Source organism: Acanthochromis polyacanthus, chromosome 23, assembly GCF_021347895.1.
Source record: "Acanthochromis polyacanthus isolate Apoly-LR-REF ecotype Palm Island chromosome 23, KAUST_Apoly_ChrSc, whole genome shotgun sequence".
Lineage (NCBI taxonomy): Eukaryota > Metazoa > Chordata > Actinopteri > Pomacentridae > Acanthochromis > Acanthochromis polyacanthus.
This window is the reverse complement of record NC_067135.1, coordinates 20,609,289-20,621,552: the sequence shown is the minus strand read 5'-3', so window position 1 is coordinate 20,621,552 and position 12,264 is coordinate 20,609,289. Positions and strand designations below refer to the sequence as shown.

At 49.2% G+C, this 12,264-nt stretch overlaps 1 long non-coding RNA gene across 1 annotated transcript; it reads right to left on the bottom strand.

Moving 5' to 3' along the window:
• Window positions 1-9,449: 9,449 nt before the first annotated feature.
• LOC127532319 (uncharacterized) lies at window positions 9,450-10,961 on the bottom strand. Its single transcript, XR_007939705.1, has 2 exons — window positions 10,803-10,961; window positions 9,450-10,518 (listed from the first exon to the last, which is right to left on the bottom strand). It is a non-coding gene; the product is annotated as an uncharacterized LOC127532319 (long non-coding RNA).
• Between the last annotated feature and the right edge of the window lie 1,303 nt (window positions 10,962-12,264).

The window sequence follows — 12,264 nt, the reverse complement described above, 5'->3', positions numbered from 1 at the left end:
TCATCACTTAATGAACTGCAACAGTCAGCACGTTGTTATTTACATCATTCTGAAATGTGTGTATATGTTTGTCCTGCGTCCAGACCTGAACTGTCTGGTGTGCAAACCTTGCCTTACAACTTCTAACCTGGAGAAAAAGTAAGATGCAGAGAAACTCATATGTTTGTGTGCTTTATTTTCTCCCCTCCTTTTTTTTAGTGAGAAAAGGCCTGTTGATGGTCTCACACGGATTGGTAAGCTCTGAGGTTTTGCATAAGTAATTACACACGTGGTGCAGTGCATTACAACTTGTTCGCTGGATCAGTGTTGAACAACAGTGTAGGAAAATGTGTCAGAAATTTGCAAACACAATGCACATAGTATCGTTAAAAAAAATGGTTCTCTCTGAATCACTGAAGGTCCTTAGACCCTCTTGTCAAACATGCTGATTCTAAGTTAATTTTAACATTCTGCGATGTGGCTGGTGTGATCAATTGATTGGATGTGGTGAGTCCAGTAAAATAATTCGCTTTTGCATATGAAACTGTGCAGGTTCATCACTACTGCATGTGAATATTTTCTGAATATTTACACTTTAGGATTAACTAGATGGGACAGTAGCTCAGAAGAATTTTGGATAATATAATCTGATTTTCACTGCCAGTCAGCACCTTCTCATTCAGTGCTTTTTATTTATTTGTATTATTTTCTACACTGTAGATTAATCTGAAGATTAACACTTTTTTGTTTACAATATAATTCCATATGTATTCATTTATAGTTTTGTTATCTTCAGTATTAATTTACAGTGTATAAAACAATTAAATAAAACCACTGAATGAGAAGGTGTGTCCAAACTTTTGGCTGGTAGTGTACATTACACAATTTTCAGCAACATTATTACAGTTTTAGGATTTGTGAATGCTGGAAACATCCAGGGTGCCCAGGAGACACCACCAATGATGCGTTCAAGTGCCTCAAGAGGATGCACTGTGTGTTAAAAGAAGTGTCATATGGTGTATAGTCTATGATACAAGGGAGAAGATAAACAAAATACATTTAGGATTGAGTCTACAATGAAAAAATAAATGTGGTCATATAACATATTGAAAAGTTAGGGGATTGGAATCTTTTGCATTGAATGCTTAGTTTAGGTAATCTAAACAGTTGCAAATGCCAACAGTTTAACTCAGAAATTCTGCAGTTATTGCAAGGTGATATCATTTAGCATCATTTGACTTTTAAATGATATTACACTGAGATAATTTTATGTCTGTTGCAGACTGATGTACTGTATACTGTACCACCACACCTCTAACTGAATAACTCCTATCTTGTGCCTGTATACTCTTGTAAAATTTGCCATGTCCAGTGGTGTTATATGTTGGAACTCTGCCTGACCACAGAATTGAAACAACAGCAAGGGGCAGCATCCGTGTGCCACTTCCTGGAACCTTGTCATCACAGTAAGGTTGCCAGGTTTCTCTCATTTTACCTGGACAAAAAACAAAATCTGCTATGCTATAAAGCCTGTGTTATAGCTGGGGGCACGTCACAAGAAACTAGCTCCTTCAATTTCAGTGTTAAAATATCTGATTCATCTTTCAAAAAAAAACAAACTACATCAGGCAAACACTAAACAGCTAGACTGCCACTTCAGGGTCTTCATTTGAAGCTTGAAATTCAGAAAGAAATGGAGTTCTGTCTCAATTCCAAATATGCAAATCTTTGGATACTTTATCATCCAAACTGCTTGAAGTTGTATATTCTAGTTTAGAGGGAGAGAGGGCATAACGTGAAACGGCGCTGCCTTTCTCTGTCCTGAAGTGTACAAATTATTGCTTATCAATTTGCATGAAGTTATGAGTGTGAGACACAATGAATAATGTATCTCAGGGCACCACTTGTAAATCCAAGATGCCACTAAATAATAGATTATTGAATGTCAGAAATGTATTTAGTTTGCTGAATGCAACAGCTGATCAACATTTGAAATTTGTCCCTTAACTAATTTATTTACTTTAATTATTCTTGTAAAAGAAAATACATCTTGTGAGCACAAATTGTTATTTTGTTACGGTGGACAGAGGCTCAAGCGCAGGAAAAGAGAACAAAGACCAATAGAGGAAGTTAACAGATTTATTTACATAATTAGCAAACATACAGAACTACAACCAGAAACCAGAACTTAAACAAAGGATGCGAAGGTATCCTTGAATGTACAGGACAATGATACTCCTCCTGGCAGGGAAGCGGACTAACTACAAGACAGAGAGTTACATTAGATATAACCCACAACTACTGACAATATGCAGGAATAGTTCAGAGCCATCCTAGGAAATAACTCAATACAAATTAACTATAACCCACATATGGTAACACCAAGGCAGAAATGAAACAGAAAACACGACGGAAAACAATTCAATCAAGAAACAAACCTACGAATATTATTTAGGCTAGAAATATTGAGAGCTACGGATTAATAAGAAAATCCCAAACAATTAGCAGACCTACAAATGGAAACTATAACAGGAATATTCTAATTGAATGAACTAACATAAACTCCTGTGAGAATGGCCATAAACCAAACAAACTAAGGTAAGTACATAAGCCGTAAATTAAACTACATCTGGTACTGCCCAGGAATAAAGACGTAGCTGGTGTGGATGTAGCCAAATGAGATCAGAGCACAGGTAGGTGGTTGAGGAGAGCCAGCGATGGTGTGGTGACTGCAGGTGGCTGTGGCTGGACAGCAATGGCGTGACTGGATTCCACAGCTAGGGACCAACTGCTCCTTGGTGTCGAGGGTGGTTTGCAACCAGAGTTTGTGGCAGGGCAACAGAGGTGGCAAACAGGTGACAGGCATAGGAGCGGTAGGAATGCAGAAACCAACACTGAAGAACGGAACCAGCAGAATTGCCAGAGTTATCAGGGAGCGTGAACCAGGAATCCAAAGGAATATAAGCAGGGAGGAGTAGGTCTAGAAATGGAACAAAAACAAGATTACAAAATGTAACAAAAAAGCAAAAAGCCAGAACTGAAGAGAACGCAGTACTGACTCTAGATACTGTAAGGGTCCAGCTCCGAATGAAGAGTGGCGTCAGCTTACATCGAGGAGTTGAACTGCATGATTAAACCACTCCCATCTGCTGGTCAGAGCTCACACTGATTGGGGATATGAATTACCTGCTGCCAGCCTCAGTGCCCAAGCACACCTAATTAGGAGGAAAACCAAAACACACAAGGGAGGGAGCGAGAACTGTGGCTACCTGGCACCCACAGCTGCGAGTGTGACACTTTCTAGGATTTTAACTGTCTATCCAGTTCCCGACTGCAGCATGCTGACTTCATGCTGTCTATCTCATGATAATATCTTGTCCAAATAAGATAATAAGTTGTGTTCACCAATTATTATTATTTTCTCTGAGAAAGATAACTTGTGCAAACAAAATAATGGAGTCTGTAAAGAAGCCAGTCAGTCGGTCTTTATTAAAGGGGAACATCGTTTTTTTTCAACCTGGGGTCTGTTTTCATATGTCTTTTCATACATGTGAGTGATGGAGAAATGAATTTTCGACATAGCTCCAGTATTTAGCCAGGCAGGCAGCTTCGCAGCTCAGCTAGCAGCTCAGCTAGCGAAAAGTATGGGGCAACTTGCCCCCCTGCGTCAAAGTCTGCCCCAACGTGCTTTCTTTCCCCACACTGACCGGCTCGGATAGTCTCAACGAGTGTCCCACAACATACTAGAGATGAGAAGTGAACGAAAACCTCCACATTACTTGGCGATCACTATTTGTTGTGGTCTATATCCAAATCTCAGGATGCTAGAAAGCAAATCTCGTTCCGAAATTGCGCGATAGCTCGCGAAATCGCGCGAAATCGCCGATTGGTCGCGCCAAAACTGGTGTTTCGCTCCCCCTGCAGCGCTTAAGGAGGTAAAAGCTCCCCCTGCAGGGTTTACTGAACAAAAAGCTCCCCCGCGGCCTTGAAGGAGCAAAAAGCTCCCCCTGCGGCCTTGGAGGAGCTAAAAGCTCCCTATGCAGCCTTAAGGAGGCGTCCCCTGCAGCCTTAAAGACGTTTCCCGCCTCTCCTGCAGCCTTGAAGAGGTTTCCCGCCTCTCCTGCAGCCTTGAAGAGGTTTCCCGCCTCTCCTGCAGCTTCAAAGAAGCTAAAGGCTTCTCCTACAGCCCTGAAGAGGTATAAAGCCTTCTCGGCAGTCTTGAAGAAGCGTAACACCTCCTTGGCAGCCTTGAGAAGGCTTAAGACCTTCCCTGAGTTCTTGAAGAGGCAGAATGCCTCCCCCGAGTCCTTGAAGAAACAGAATGTCTTCCCCGAGTCCTTGAAGAGACAGAATGTCTTCCCCGAGTCCTTGATGAGGCAAAACACCCTCTCGGCAGCCTTGAAGGGGCATAACGCCCCCCCCAGCAGCCTTTAGGAGGCATGACGCCTCCCCCGAGTCCTTGTTGAGGCATGATGCCTCCTCGGCAGCCTTGAGGGGGCGTAACGCCTCCTCGGCAGCCTTGAGGAGGCTTAAGGCTTCCCCTGAGTCCCTGAAGGGGCATGGCGACTCCCCGGCCACCTTGAGAAGGCGTAGAGCCTCCTCGGCGGCCTTGAGGCGGGGTCACGCCCCCCCCCCCGAACCCTTGAAGAGGCTTAATGCCTCCCTTGAGCCCTTGAAGAGGCGTAGCACCTTCTCGGCAGCCTTGAGGGGGTATAGCTCCTCCTCGGCAGCTTTGAGGAGGGGTAGCGCCTCCCCCGAGCCCTGAAGAGCTATAATGCCTCCCCTGAACCCTTGAAGAGGCGTAGCGCCTCCTCGGTGGCCTTGAGGGGACATAGCACCTTCTCAGCAGCCTTGAGGAGGCATAGCGCCTCCCCCCAAACCCAGAAGATGCTTAGCACCACTTCCCCAGCCCTGAGAAGGAGGAACGCCACCCCAACACCAAGTTGCGCCCCTGCAGTGTCCACCCCAAATGGTCCTCCTGCAGCTGAGGTCTCCTTACCCCCGTTTTCAGTCCCATGTCCAGTCCAGCTCCCCGAGAGGTCCCTGGTTCCTTGTTTAATTCGGTCCCCAGTTTTTGGTTTAGCTCAGGGTTCAGTCTTGTTCCCCAAAGAATCCCCAGTTCCAGTCCTACCCCCCGACGGGTCCCCAATCCCAAGTCCAGTCCAATCCCCAGTCCCGAGTCCTGTCCTCAGTCCTTCCCTCCGAGAGGTCCAGAGTCCCGCATCCAGCTCAGTCTTCAGTTTCACCCTCGGAAGGGTCCCCAGTACCAAAGCTAGTCCTGTCCCCCCAGGGGTTCCCTGTCCCATATCTAGCCCAGTCCCTGGTCCTGCTCCCGGAGAGGTCCCAATCCTGAGTCCAGTCCTGTCCCACAAAGAGTCCCCAGTCCAGTCCCCAATTCCATTCCCAGAGGAGTCCCCACTCCCAGATCCAGCTCTGCCCTCTGAGGGGTCCCCGGTTCCAAGTCCATTCCTGTCCCCAGTCCAGCCCTCTGAGGGGTCCCCTGTCCTGGCTCCAGTTTCACCTCCGGAGGGGTCCACAGTCCGGGCCCCAGTTTCATCCCCAGAGAATTCCCCTGTCCTGGCTCCAGCTCCTCCCCCGCAGGGGCCCTTGGCCGTGGGTCCTGTTCTGCCCCTGGAGGGGTCCCCAGATCCTGTTCTGCCCCTGGAGAGGTCCCCAGAACCAGTTCAGCCCCCAGAGGGGCCTCCGGCCCCGGATCCCATTTTGCCCCTGGAGGAGTCCCTGGATCCCGTTCTGTCCCCAGGGGATCCATCCGCTCCAGCTCTGTCCCCGGAGGACCCCCTAGCACCAGCTCTGTCCCCGGAGGACCCCCTGGCTCAAGCTCTGTCTCCAGAGGACCCCCTGGCTCAAGCTCCAGCTCTGTCCCCGGCTCCTGTGTCACCCACGGAGGGGTCCCCGGCTCCTGTGTCACCTCCGGAGGGGTCTCCAGCTCTTGTGTCAACCCTGGAGGAGTCCCCGGCTCCCGCTCTAGTTCTGCCCCCAGAGGGGCCTCCAGATCAGTTCTGCTCCCAGAGGGGTCCCGCCGCCGCTGCTGGTTCCCAGTGTGGGAAATGGTGTGTTTTATAATTTGCTAAGAGTGCAAATTAAAGAGTTGTATTGGTTCTGAGGAATAGGAAGGTCAAGAGCATCATTACCACGGTGTGACTGTAATGAAACAAAGAAGAAAAGTCCAGCTTTATTTTACTTATTACTCATGTGTTTGAATGCAAGGATGATCAAGATATAAAGTGATTGATAATCAAAGTACAGACAGTTTTTATAATAAAGATACAGATAGTTTTTGACGTAAGCCGTAATCAGTAAAGAACATGAGCTTGTTGTGTGTGCAGTCTCCAATCTTGCTTTGCAGCGGTGAAGTCATTCCTACGTGAGCGATAATGACAAAACATCTGCCGTGACAGAAGAGAGCGGACCAACGCAGCACCGGAAGGGGCGGCCAGCCTAGATAGATAGCTATACACACTGTTAGAGTATAAGAAGACTGGGTCAGGAAACGTTAGCAGTCTGATTCCATCCCAACTGACTGAACACTTGTTGTTGGTTAGGGACAGAGGATTCAGGCCCAGAGCTCTGTATCGCACATTCAATTTTGGCTGTAATAAATACTTTCAATTTTAAGAAGAAGTCTCCTGACTACTCCATCAAAAGAACTGGGCGGAAACAGCCTTACACATATTCTGTCAGTTTGTTTAATTGTAGAATAGGCTGATTTCCAACACCAGTCCAGCCCCCGGAGGGTCCCCGTAGGTCCAGCTGCCGGTTCCCAGTCCAGCCCCCGGTGGGTCCCCGTCGGTCCAGCTGCCGGTTCCCAGTCTGGCCCCCAGTCCGGCCATCAGAGGGTTCTCGTCGGTCCAGCTGCCGGTTCCCAGCCCGGCCTCCAGAAGGTCCCCATCAATTCAGTTGCTGGTTCCCAGTCCGGCCTTCTGGGGACCTCTGTCGGCCCTGCCATAAGTTGCCTGTCCGGCCCCCACCTGTCCAGCCCCCGGGCCGTCCTCCGGAGTGGTCCCTCCCGCCTGTCTGGCCCCGACCTATCCAGCCCCCGGGCCGTCCTCCGGAGCGGTCCCTTTAGCCTGCTCCAGCCTGTTCAGCCCCTGGACCGTCCTCCGACATTGTCCCTCCCACCCCCCCAGTCCTAGCCCGCCCGTCCCTCGGACCGCCCCCCCGGAGCAGTCCCTCCTGCCGGATCCCTGCCGGTCCCGAAGATGCCCGCCGGCACCCCGACCGGTCCAGTGTGCGCCAGGAGGCGCACCTCGAGGGGGGGGGTACTGTCACGCCCCATCCTGCTCCTGTGCTCTGGCTCGGCAGGCTAAGGATGAGCAGCTGTGCTGGAAGCACAGCCGGCGCAAATCCACAATCAGCGCAGCATAAAAGCCTGGCTCTCCCCTGCTCACATTGAGCTTTGTGGGATCTTCCTGGAATTTCATATGTGTGTACTGAACGTAGCAAGATCCAGTTAAATGCACAGGATAAGTTGGTGATGTACCCTGCTGAGGAAACCCGCAGTTATCACCCTGACCTCAAAATCCTGTTTTCAGCCTTTCCGTCGCTCCCCTGTCCCTTCCCGCTCCGTTTCCCTCCTTCTCCCTCCTCTCCTGCCTGCCCTCTCCTCCTCGCCCCTCTCCCTCCCCTGCGGGGGCCTGAGGCCCTTCGCGGCCGGGGGGTCTGGCGTGGGGGCTGGGTGATCTCTCTTGAGGGATGGCTCTGGCTCATCTGGCCTCCGTCCGGACCTGGTGCTGTCCTGGGGTGTGGTGGGGTGGGGTGGGGTCTCAGGGGTGCTACATCCTTGACGTGCCGACTCCGGTGTGGGGATGGCGGCTTGAGGCCCTCGCTTCCTTGTGGAGTGGCCTGGTCCCCCCTCTGGGGTGGGGTGCTGCGTGTGGCTGGCCCGTGTTGGGGCTCTGGTGTCTGCCGGGGCGCTGCTTTGGATCTGCAGCTCTTAGGGGTTGTTGTGCTGGCTGGGCCAGTTGGTTCTTATGGGCTCTCCCTGGTCCCTTGCCTCTTGGCTCTGGAGGCCCTCTGCATCAGTACCGGTGGTCTTACTACCTGCCTCCCACGCTGCTCTGTCCTCTTGGGCTGGATCCACACCCGACTGCCTCTTATTGTGCACTTCACATTTTTCCCACCTCACTGTAAATAACAACTTAGAGGCAGATATAGGGACACAACAGTTAGGACCCCAAGGGCAGGTGGGGGCAGGAACGATGGGCACTGTGGTGGGGCGGGTGGCAAGGCTATACGGCCCTGTCTCTCCCTCATCACCTTCTTGCCTGCCTCCCCTGCTTTCCAATCTTTTTTTAATGCACCACACACACTCACCTTGGGGGTAGGTATAGGTTGGCTGATGCCTCGCCCAGCCTCCCCATTTTTAATGCACCACATGACACTCAGGGTTACACTATCATGGTGCAGGGATCCCGTCAGGGATCGGGAAGCATATTAATAGGGAAGTAATGGGAGGGTTTCACAAATATGCCCTTGCTGGTGGGATCCGCCCCCCTCACGGCTATGGAGCGGCGGGGTGTACCATCATCCGTGTCGCTGTGGCTGGGGGTCCCCTGGCCGGGCGGTTCTGTGGGGATTCTCCTGCATACCCGACGGGTCCCGGCTGGTATGGTGGCCCTTGGTGGGCTGCGGGGTCTGGATTAGCTGTCCTGGGGGGCGCTGTGGCTGTGGCACGGGCTGGTGGTGTGTGGTGGCTCTGTCCTGGTGGGGGGTTCGGGTCGCATCGCGGGATGTGGGGGCCTTGGGTGTACTGTGCTCGCCTGGGAGCTGGTGTGGGGGGGGTATGCGGGGTCCGGACAGCTGGATTCTAGCGAGGCAAGGAAGAGAGACAATGTTAGTTGTGTTTTAAGCACAGAGAAGAATCACTAAGGCTAGAGAGCGACTGACTGGTGTGTCGAGTACAACAATCTGGTGGAGAGTGGAGGGATGAACCGGTCTTTTATTGCCACAGCTGTAATCACGGGGATGAGCTCCAGCTGTCCAGACTCCGGGGAAGCGGCTGATTGCCTGAGTGGAGGCAGCCATGTTGCTGCACTCCACTTCAGTGCAGCGCTGGAGGGAGAGGGAGAGAGAGAGAGAGAGAGCATGAGAGGAGAGAAAGGGGGGAGACAGATGGGGAAAGGGGTTTTGGATGCCAGCTGGGAGGGACGGGGGTGAGGAGGGAGCCCTGACAGGGCTCTTTCTGCATGGAGTTTGCATGTTCTCCCTGTGCATGTGTGGGTTTTTTCCGTATACTCTGGCTTCCTCCCACAGTCCAAAAATATGTTGAGGTTAATTGGTTATTCTAAATTGCCCGTAGGTGTGAATGTGAGTGTGATTGCTTGTCTGTATATGTAGCCCTGCAACAGACTGGTGACAGTGGCGGCTGGTGAAAAATATTCTAGGTGGGGCTGTGCCATATCAAATCAGTTTCAGTAAGCATCCGATACAACTGAACAGAAACTGCAGGATGTGAACTAATAATTATTTAATGAGCAAAAACATCAAAAAATTACTAAGTGCAATACATTGCTGGATGATGTGTTGTGCTAAAGTCAACTTTATACAAAGAAAAATCTGGTCAAGGGAAGCATACAAAATGAAGACACACTGACCTGAAACACACAGTTACACACTGAAGAATGGCTAAGAACGACACACTGAACTGTTCTGATGTGGCCTCCAATGAGCCCTGATCTGAATCCTACTGAACATCTGTGGAAGGAGCTGAAACATGCAGTCAGGAGAAGGACCGCCTTCTCACCTGAGACAGCTGGAGCAGTTTGATCACCAGGAGTCGACACGTGCAGAAGTCTCACTGAGAGTTACAGAAATCACCTGACTGCAGTGACTGGCTCAACAACAACACCGTGCAACAAAATGCAAAGTTAAGATTGAATAAAGGGTATCATCATTTTTGTCCGCGCGTGTGTGTGTGTGTGTGTGTGTGTGTGTGTGTGTGTGTGTGTGTGTGTGTGTGTGTGTGTGTGTGTGTGTGTGTGTGTGTGTGTGTGTCTTATTTGTACTGGAATTTTGCCCTTCTGTCCTTCTGTGTGGCAAAGTGCTCAATGACCCTCTTATTAAAGTCAGGAATGTTTCTGACAAGTTTTTTCTCCATGGAGAGCACGGCCAGAGCATTCAGTCGATCCTGCGTCACGGTGTTCCTCAGGAAAGTTTTGATTCTCTTTAAAGTGGAGAAGCATCTTTCTGATTCTGCTGTTGTCATTGGCGTGGTGATGAGAATCTTGAGGAGACTTACAGTCTCAGTGAACATGTCCTGAAGGTTGTTCTCCATGAAAAACTGGAACAGAGTCAGTGCACCGCTGCAGGCCTTGAACTCATCGTGCTCATAGATGAAGGGTAGCTTTGTTCTCAGCTTGACTTTGTTCAACATGGGGTAGGCCTTCACGGTAGTTTCCAGTGCTGCTTCTGGAAACTGTGCAGTGTGTTGCACAAACAAGTCTCCATGTAGCAGAGTGGCGCTGATGAGGTGCTTGGTAAATGAGAACCTTTGGCATGGCTCATAATGGTACCACATACCTATGACATGATATAAAACATAAATAATAAAAAAAAGTAAGTACACATAGTATTCCTTACCATAGTAAATAATGTCATCAGTATTCTCTTACAAGATGAGATCAGTGTCTGTCTTCCTCAGCAGCAGCACAGTGATTACAATATAGGATAATGAAAACAAATGTGCAACTCTTATTACACAGGAATATAGCATATAGTAATTTTACATATCAACAAATTTTTAAAAAGAAGGTAAAAACACCTACTGGGTGTCTTGTAAACAGGATTGTAATGTTGCAGCTTACCTCTGAAGCCAACTGCTGTCGTTCTCCCTGTCCAAATTTCCTCCTCCTCTTTGTGGAGTGCTGCTGCACAGATGCGGTGTATTCCTCACTCAGAGAAGGAATGGAATCCCTAATCAGAAACATAGGTTAGCATCCACAATCACTCTTTCAAAAACTAACATACTGGAGACTTTTATTACAATAATAATCAATAATTATTCACCTGATCTTTTGCATGCTGTTGGTGAATGTCTGGATGACCTCCTGTGATTTAGACAGCGTCGATGTTCCTCTTCTGCAGCTGGTTAAATAGCATGTCCACATGTGGCATGATCGTGTGAAACAAGGCCAGGAGAAAACAGAAATCTTCTTCCTCCAGCATTCTTACAAAGCCCTCTGCCTCTCTGACAGTGACTGGATCAAAGTCATCAGAGTCTCGGATAGTTTGGAAACACTAGATGAGGTCATCCTTGTGTTCAAACACTGTGTTAACAGTACGGCTATGAAAGTTCCATCTGGTTGTTGAAGTCCCTGGAAGTCTGTGAGCCACTATTTGGTCAAGCACAGTGGTTCGTTTGAATGAGCGGGAGAAGAACGCAGCAAATCCCCCAAGGTCTGAAAAAAAAGCCCTGACTCTGGGGATATGTGATGTTGCCTGCTGCATGATGAGGTTGAGCTGATGGGCATAGCAGTGAATGTAGTGTGCACCTGCATACACATCCTTTACCTTCCACTGCACTCCACTTGTGGCTCAGCTTACTGTCCTTGTCCGGGAGGGAGGATGATGCTCAGCCTCTCCAACAGTGCTGTGGCGATCGTGTCAGCGGCAGCATTCTGAAGAGGGATGAACTCGAAAAAACACTCTTGAATGTTGTTTTGAGTGTCAATGTATCTCAGCACAAGCACCAACTGGCAACGGGTGCAAATGTCAGTTGTCTCATCAGCCTGAATAGCAAGATAATCCGCACTTTTTACTTCCTTGAGAATGTGGGTCTTGAGTACTAACAACATGCAGTCTAGCAGTTCGTTCTGCACAGTCTTTGAGGTGCCTTTGAAAACTGTTGCTGTCTTCAGGTGCTCCTCCAGCACACTATCAAGCGATGCAACCAGATCGACTAAGCCCCTAAACACACCTGGGTTGTCTGAAGATTCCATCTCATCGTGGCCACATGAAGCCAGCTCAAACGCCCCGCAGAATTTAATGCAGTCTATTATCTTAGCCAAAATGTGGTGGTTCCTCTCCACCTCTTCATTGTGCTTCCTCACACCAAGCCTGTGCCCTTCATCTAACTGTGTCGCGATGTTAGCCTTGCCTAGCATCGTTAGTTTAACGGTGTTCTCCATATGTGCCCTCGTACTCTTGTGTTTCTTTATTTTCTCAAATAAATGTTACATATCTCTTACTCCTGAAACAGTCCATGCCGTGTCTGTCCCAGCCGTTTTAAAGAGCAAACACGGGAAGCAATATAAAGCATTTGCATGA